Source organism: Zalophus californianus, chromosome 4 (assembly GCF_009762305.2).
Source record: "Zalophus californianus isolate mZalCal1 chromosome 4, mZalCal1.pri.v2, whole genome shotgun sequence".
NCBI classification, from domain to species: Eukaryota; Metazoa; Chordata; class Mammalia; order Carnivora; family Otariidae; genus Zalophus; species Zalophus californianus.
The window spans coordinates 155,514,613-155,520,722 of NC_045598.1; positions in this window are offsets into that span (position 1 = coordinate 155,514,613).

The following is a 6,110-nucleotide window of genomic DNA, read 5'->3' on the forward strand; positions in this document are numbered from 1 at the left end:
GACTGCATAGGTACTTATACTATTATGTCATTTTCCCCTTAAATTAGAACAATCCTTTGAGGTAGGGATTAGTGTCTGTGTTTCACAATATGACAGAAGGTACTGTAGCTCAGGAGCGTGAAGTAACCTGTCCACATTTACTCAGCTAGGAAAAAGCAGAGCCGAATTTACTCAATGCTGCCATTTTTCTTACTGGTCATTCAACCACGGCCTTAAATGTTTTACGAACTCTTACCCTAGTTAAGAAACTCTGGTCCTATGAGAAATATCCCTGGCTTTTCAAAGCAAGGCTTAAATACAGTCTATTTTGTTATGAAAATCTATGTATAGAAATATGAAATAACAGAACTTAACAAAATGCAGATCAGAAATAAGAGCTAGAGGGGCACCTGGGTGGCTCAGTCAGTTAAGCATCTGCCTTCTGCTCAGTCATGATCTCAGGGTCCTGGGATGGAGACCCATGTTGGGCTCTCTGCTCAGCAGGGTGTCTGCTTCTCCCTCTCACTCTATGCTCTCCCTCTCTCTCTCTCAATAAATAAAATCTTAAAAAAACAAACAAAAAAAAAAAGAGGGCGCCTGGGTGGCTCAGTTGTTAAGCGTCTGCCTTTGGCTCAGGTCATGGTCCCAGGGTCCTGGGATCGAGCCCCGCATCAGGCTCCCTGCTCAGGGGGAAGCCTGCTTCTCCCTCTCCCACTCCCCCTGCTTGTGTTCCTTCTCTCACTGTCTCTCTCTGTCAAATAAACAAGTAAAATCTTTATCAAAAAAAAAAAAAAAAAAAGATCTAGAAACATGAAAGATTATTTTGTTACTGTAACTTGAACTGACCTAACATAATAAAAACTTACTAAAACATAAAAAAACCCAACTATACAGCAAACCTACCGGATGGATCATTACACAGTCACAAAAATGGCTTATACAAAGTTTGTAACATGAAAAGACCCCACTTGTTATAATGTTAAGTGAAATGGAAAACGTAATGTATATAAAGTGACTACGTAAAATCCAACTTTACTATATTCTTCAAATTTCTATGTGTAATGAAAATACTAGTGTAATGAAGTAGAACACAATAAATATCTGAGACACACTATAGTCTGGGACCATTTAGTGCCAAGCAAACATCCCAAAATACAGCTCTTTGGGCCTCACCAATAGCACTGCAATGTAGCAGAACAAAATTCTTATTGTTTTTGCAGAGCAAAATTCTTGCCTGTAAATCTGCATTTATAATGACCTGGAATAATCAAAAGTTAACTAATGGACAGGTATATTGTTTTTTTTTTTTTTAAAGATTTTATTTATTCATGACAGACAGAGAGAGAGAGAGAGAGAAGCAGAGGGAGAAGCAGACTCCCAAGGAGCAGGGAGCCCGATGCGGGACTCGATCCCGGGACCCTGGGATCATGACCTGAGCCGAAGGCAGACACTTAACCATCTGAGCCACCCAGGCACCCTGGACAGGTATATTGTTAAAAAAACAAGTACAAAAGGTAGTAAAAAGATCTCTATCAAAAAAGTACCAATAGGAGATGCCTAGGTGGCTCAGTCGGTTAAGCATCTGCCTTTGGCTCAGGTCATAATCCCAGGGTCCTGGGATCAAGCCCCGCATCCAGCTCCAGGGAGCCTGCTTCTCCCTCTGCCTGCCACTCCCCTGCCTGAGCACACTCTCCCTTTCTCTCTCTGACAAATAAATAAATCTTAAAAAAAAATCAGTTTAACCTTTAAAAAAATGTATTTTTTAAAAGTACCAACAGAATATTTCACTAATAATTATTAATCTTCCTACCATCGTGTCATTCTCCTGCCCCTAAACCCTTGCAAGTATCCCGACAGTGTTGGGAGTAACTTGAACTATTTATTGCAGTGTGCATGCATTGCACAATCTGGTCTCATTCTAATAATTGCACCCCACTCTCATCCAGGGTCTCAAAGGCTCTCATTCACAAGCCTTATGCTCTGGCTGGCCTACTCACTTTCTCTCAAAGAAACTTTATATGCCTAATTGAGCTTTTGCTCACTCAGCCACCCTCACTTGGATTCTCCTATTCACTCCTACTCCTCACCAGCTGACTCCTCACCTTGCAGGCACAAATCAACCTCTCCAACCCACAAGTCCTCTCCTTTCTGTATGTTCTTACAGATGTTTTTGTTTATAAAACACACCAAACACTTAAAACATATAGCCCAAACTTGTGTAAATAAGAATGTTATTTCCTAAAATGCATTTTAATTTCTAAAGATAAGGAACCTTTACTATATTTCTTTCATAACAATGAATTACTTCTATATAATGCTTTACAGCTCATAAAGCAACTTCACATGTACTATTTTCTATAAATATCCTGGTGACTTAAAAGAGAATATTTCAGAAAACAAAATTTAAAAAATTATTTAAATGACCAAAAAAAAAAGACAACGCTTCATTAATAATGTACAGGGAGCTCATCCCCTAAAGACTTGGAATAAGGATACTCTTCTTCCCTATAACCCTTAGATAAAAATAGCTAGTGGTAGGGCGCCTGGGTGCCTCAGTCGTTAAGCGTCTGCCTTTGGTTTAGGTCATGATCCCAGGGTCCTGGGATCGAGCCCCGCATCGGGCTCCCTGCTCGGCGGGAAGCCTGCTTCTCTCTCTCCCACTCCCCCTGCTTGTGTTCCTGCTCTTGCTATCTGTCAAATAAATAAATAAAATCTTTAAAAAAAAATAATAGCTAGTGGTGGAAAAAAAGGTTAACATTTCTCACAAAAAAATAGAAATAAAAAAAGAAGCAAACCTCATAACTAATGGCCAGATCTTGGTTTTTAAATACCATTCTCCAATAAAAGAAACCAGGACTCTGGAGAAATCGCTCATTTGAGGACTGGGACAGAGAAAATACAAGAAGAGCATGGAAATTCTTGCAGTACCAGTAAGGAAAAGTTCAAAAAAAGGAGGGGGCATAGCAAAGGGATACAGGTGCTAATTTGAAAGAGCTCCCAACGGCCAAAGTTGAAATAATTTGAATAACAAAATAAATAACACTGAATTAAGAGTTCATATGGATAAAAAACAGGGAGAACAAATCTTCCATATAGAATTCCAAATAATACACACAGGTACTCTCCCTTCCAGGAGGTGGAGCTAAATCCCCACTCACCTTAAGGGCCAGACTTTGAAAAATCAGCATTTGGAAAGGAAAAAATTGTAACTTTCCAGTGGAGAAACCTAGCAGATAGCACCTTAACCAAGTGATGAAGGCTACCATCACCCATGATGTCATGTGGGGATCAATTACCCCCAGGATGCAATGAGAAGGGCACATCACCTGTGCTCTTCTTCACTAAAACCTGGCACCCTAATGTAGTCATGAGAAAAAACTCAAATCCAAGCTAAGGGATATTATACAACATACCTCTACACACCTCAGAACTGTCACGGCCATGAAAAACAAGGAGAAGACTGAGACTCCACCAAAGACCACAAAAGACCAAGGAGAAATGACAACTAAATCAATGTGGCATTCTGGACTAGATCTTGGAACAGAAAAAGACATTAATAGACAAACTGGTAATGGTGATATAAATGGTAATATACCACTGCTGGTTTCTTAGTTGTGATAAATACACCACAGTAATATACGATTATAACACTAGGGTAAGCTGAATCTTATACTACACCTTTGTAACTTCTCTGTAAATCCAGAGGTACTAAAAAATTAAAGAGTTTAGGGGCACATGGGTGGCTCAGTAGGCTAAGTGTCTGCCTTCAACTCAGGTCATGATCCCAGATTCCTGGGATCGGGCCCCACGTGGGGCTCCCTGCAAGTGGGGAGTCTACTTCTTCTCCCTTTGCCCCTCCCCCCTGCTTGTGCTCTCTCTCTCTCTCAAAATAAATAAAATCTTTAAAAAAAACCCCACAAAACTAAGAGTTTATAAAAAAGAAACTTACAGAGATCCAGATTAAATAATATGTAAAGCATCCTGTATCAAAATCACAAGATTTGTCATAAGTGTTCACTGCCATTAGCCCAGAGGATGTCTAACCTGCAGCCAGGGCAGCAGATCTCCCTCCCTTCCTCAGGAGAAGTGTTCTGTACTAAGCAGCAGTACCTCTAATCCCAACTGGCCATTTCCCATAAGTCCTTTGGGTGAAAAGATGATCAGGAAATAAAAGTCTGAACCCAGTACAAACAGTATTAAATTTATATGAATGCCTGTGAATAAAGGCGTTTCAAGGTTTTGGAATCTAGTTCATCTGACCAGATATTTAAGTCTCAGTAGGGAAAAAAAAAAAAAAAAAAACCCTGAATAAAAATAGATGGAAGGCCTTTAAAGGGCAAACCTTGCCAGTATCACACGTTCTCATTTAGGAGTAAGAATTTCTGGGTACCATAGGGTTTAAAAAAAAAAAATGTACATTTTGAAAAAGCACCCCGGTTGTTTGACAAAAGTGACCTATGAACTGGTTGACATGTGTGATTAAAAGGAGGCAATATTAAGATTTATAATGAAACACCTCAATATCTAGTGTAAGTCTGATATTTAATACTAAATTAATATTTAAACCGAGACTGTCTTTGGCAAACCAGGATGTATGGTCACCCTTAACTACGGACCTAATTTTGAAAAACACTGTTACATTGTTATAGAAGAAATACTATGTTGGCCTACTTCCTACTAATTAAAATTTTAATAATATAGAATCCAAAATGCAAGTCACATTCAGAATTTTACAAGACAGAAGACAGTGATAAAGTGAGGTACTTATTTGGTCTACAAAAATCTAAGCTATTAATGATATCATGTATAGAAACAATGGTGTATACATAAAAAAATGATTAGAAAGTAGTATGATTTTAACATAATCACTTCACATTGTAGATATGCCCATATGGATACAAATAAATGACTGAAGTCTGGCTCCATATGTGCAGATTTTAAATTTGGAGCTATACTATGTACAAAAAATTGGGACTAGAGAATGACTGTCCAAAATAAAAAATTATAAACAAACTCCAAAAAGCTGGTAACTCAGTAAACAGCTTACCCAAAGAACATTTAAAATAGAAGACATTTTTGGGCACCTGGGTTGCTCAATCGGTTAAGCATCTGACTCTTGATTTTGGCTCAGGTCATCTCAAGGGTGGTGAGATTAAGCCCAGCTTCAGGCTCTGTGCTGGGCATGGAGCCTGCTTAAAATTCTCTCTCCCCCTCTGTCCCTCCCACTACCCCCCACCTTGTTGGCACTCTCTCGCTCTCTCAAAATAAATACATAAGTGAGAGAGGACATTTAATTTTCAGTTCAATATGGTAATCCACAATGACAGGTTGAACTCTTATTAATAAAACATCTATTTTCTCAATAAAGTATGCAGATGTTTTATTAAATCTACACATAGGAAGGGCTTTAGATTTTTCTGAAACATTTACAACACATAAAATCTGGCTAGGCTGAAAGATTTCAGACTGTACGGTCACAGTAAACACAACCCCCTAGTGTTGATCTTCATTTCTATACACACGAAAAATATGTGTCTGACCAAAATCAAACCAAAACCTCCCCCAAAATGAAAAATCTAGCACAAATAAAGTCATTCAGATTCAGTAGTTTAAATACAGTATTTCAGTTACAGTTTGGTGCAACTATCACTGTAAAAGGCCTTGATATTAACTACAATTTAAAGCAGATGCCGTGTATTCCACATACTAATAAGAATGAAAAACAAGAGTCTTTTCTACTATACTCATTCTACACATATCTCAGGTTTGAACTCTGATGTGATTAACTGGCTCTGCAGTAGCCTTAATATAAAACCAAAGTGTTATCTCGTTCTGTTTATTGACCTAAGCATTTTTCATTTTAGTATTTTTTTTTTATATTAATAGCCAATTACTTCCCCCTTCCAATAACTTACACTACAGGAAGGTTTCAGAATGACAACCTTTTCCCTTTCACTCTTAAGTATTCTATATCCCTAAAACAGACCAACTGCAGGAAAAACAATGAGAAATGAAAAATCTCCTGCTGCCCTTAGACTGAGCTCTACACTCAAGAAACTCTTGAGTTGAGAAATTAAAAAAAAAAAAAAAAAGGGAAGAGGCAATATAAAAACCTCCTAAAATGTAGAAGA